Consider the following 2,972-nt stretch of genomic DNA (forward strand, 5'->3'; position numbering starts at 1 on the left):
CGCCGGGTGCTGGGAGGGAACCGGCGGAAAACGCCTTTTGCATCGCTTCTCTGGAAGCCGTTGCACGATCGCTTTCGGGCGCTCTGGGAGTTTTGTTGAATCCTGTGTTAAATGACCAAGATTGAGAGTTCCTAGCGTTTCCTACAGCGAGGTGTTGCTCTCCAAGCATAAGTGTCCCTGTTAAGTCTCCCTGTTAACTCTTGGCAGTTCCGTCTCGATTTGTGATTGATTACTTCTTTCTCGTTCGTAGTGCTTCCCCATTCGAAACAACTTTTTCCGTTTTTCATAGTCTCTTTTCTTTAAATCAGTAGTCTATTTATTATTATTCCTGGAGTATTTATCTGGTGTTGACCTCTCCCAAGACTTATCCATGTGCAGGCTGGCTGATGGTGTGCAGAGAAATAAATACCACGAGTGATTGTGCAATTGACCGTCATTAATCTCTGTCATCTTGGTATCACTTGTTCATTATCCTCAACTCATAATTTTGTGGATCTGTCTTCCTGGTGATCAGTCACAAACTCAGTACCACAGATCTGGTATAGGGCTCTTTATTGGGTAACGTAGTTTGTTTTCTTTTATGGCACAATAACAGTTTCATTGCTAAATGAAACAGGGTGTGAGAAATGCATTGCTTTTAGCATAAACATGAATATTTTTTGCTGCTGAAAGCCTTGGAGGTCAACGGGCTGGAATCCCCACACTGTTCTGCTTAATCAAAGACTAAAAAAATTTCAAAGTTATACAAAGGAGAAAAATATCGATTGAATCTCATCTCTGACAAATAGATCTTGCTATGTAACTCATATGGCTCATGTTGGTCCTTCTTGCCAAAACCAGTGACATTTCATTGTGTTGTCTACAGGTGGGCTTTGTGCAACCTGTAACACAAACCCCTGAATTTGTGTTGCTGTTGTTTGTATTAAGTTAGCTGTAGTAAACTTAAAGTTGGCTGTTGTATAAGCTTAAATTCAACCAACCAAAAAACCCACAGGCATGGAACTGGGAGATACGAGAGACTTTAATTTTCTGTGATACTTCCTAGCCTTCAGATAACTTCCAAGTTATATACTTAGGCCAGAGTTATGCTTTTGGAGCTTTTTCATACATTTACCGTTTCAAGAAGATAATGCTGGATAAAGTCAATAACTAATGTAAGGACTTGTTAAACTTGTATTTAAGAAGTTAAGGTAAAATTTATGTACAGCTCTCATCTTTTAGATATAAAGTCTTGATGTTTTGCGACTGAAAACAAATTAATTTGAGTTGATTTAAATCAAGGATTCTGTAATATTTGAATATATCTTTAAAAAACTGGCTTCTGTGAACTGACAAAAAATTACTATTTCATAGCTTATTAAAATACTTAGTTTAAAAATGCATTATGTTACTTGAATAGCATTAATTTTATAAATTGGAGTAGTCAGTTAGCTGGTTGGTAATCTAACTCAGATTCCATAAATATGTCACATTTGAACTTTACGTGTTCAAGTCTTTCAACATTTGAAGTGATATAATTTTCACTTGGAAGGAGTGTAAATAGAATTGTCAGTTAAATACTCTCTAGGTTTATTTCATCTCACTATAACTTACCAGTAGCAACTGAATTATAAAAAAATAATGTAGACAGCTTCTCTTGAATATTACATGCTACTGCAGTCTCCTGTAGAAAATAGCTCCAGGCAACAAACCACTTGAAAGTTCCTGCTCTTGGTGGTGGGAGCAACTGTGTTAGACTTAGTTAAGTCATGAAATGATGTTGGCACATCAAAGCTTTATAAACTTTTTAAAATTAGATTGCTCTTTGTCACTTATGGCTCAAATTTAGAATGATTCCAGAATCCTCGTTTGTCATTTTCATTTGTGGTCTTACTGTCTCAGTTGTTTTGCTGCAGGCAAATATTTTAGGAGAGATGAGCTTTTCTGAGACTTGTGTGCCAGTAAAAACAGGTTACATGTTTTACAGAAACCTGAAATACTTCAGTTGATTATTTTCACCAAATAAGTCCCAGAAAATAAGCAAATATTTCTGCTTGTTACTTGTGCTTGTTGGTTGTGGTACTGGAATTCTGTGTTCTGTCAGATGAGACAAAGTTTCCAGCTTAGTGTGATCTCTGCCTACCATGGCCATTTCTTCTCTGACTGATTTGAAAACTTAGAAGAATACTGTAGGTGTGAATTTCCAAAATGGTACTGTTGGGTTTTGGTGGTGGATGTTGTTTTGTTTTGTGTTGTTTGTTTGTTTGTTCCTCCTTTTTCCTCTTTTCTGTTTTTTTTGATGTGTGTAATTAAGAAGACATACTGGATAGAGGAATATGTTGTCGATTTGGTCTCTGTCAATGAGATGTGAGAATTTCCAAGAGCATCATCTGGTTCAGTACTTGTTTTGTCATGGAAAGAAGTGATTGATAGCAGCCACCAACATACCAGTTTAATACTCTTAAATAAAAGCTTTGCTCTCTTTCTCAGCATCACTTACAACATTCATATTCTGAAAGCTTCATCTTATATGAGGATCATTGACAAAGAAGAAGAGTGATAATCTAGTCCTTGGGAAACAGAGGTGAGCAGGAAATTGGAGGTTTAGGCTGGAAAAAAAGCTTGCACACAGCAAATATATGGAGGAATGGAAAGAACTCTTTTTCATATGCATCACAAGAACTTAAATGGTGACATAGCCTATAGTTGTGGTTTCGATTCAGTGCCGTCCAGCGTTTTAGGTGATCTTCCCTTTAAACTCAAAGGCTGAGTGCGGATGAAAGTTCCTCAAGGTCCCGTAGTTTCCGGTCATTGGCACCGGCAGTCGTGCGGCGTGGGCTGCTCTGGGGCTCCTTTTCCCTCCTGCCGCTGCCGTCCTTTAGCTCCGCGCAGAGGTGGAGCGGGATGGGGCTGCGGGCGGATGAAACCCCGGTTCCGAGCGGGGCGCCCCTCCCGACCGGGCGCTGGGCGTGCCGAGCTCCCGGTGGGTGCAG

General features: G+C 39.3%; 1 protein-coding gene across 2 annotated transcripts in view; it reads left to right on the forward strand.

Moving 5' to 3' along the window:
* Positions 1–2,972, forward strand: part of STAG2 (stromal antigen 2) — a 71,380-nt gene that overhangs the window by 1,003 nt on the left and 67,405 nt on the right. The window lies entirely within an intron of this gene.

This window comes from Geospiza fortis, unplaced genomic scaffold (assembly GCF_000277835.1).
Source record: "Geospiza fortis unplaced genomic scaffold, GeoFor_1.0 scaffold157, whole genome shotgun sequence".
Lineage (NCBI taxonomy): Eukaryota > Metazoa > Chordata > Aves > Passeriformes > Thraupidae > Geospiza > Geospiza fortis.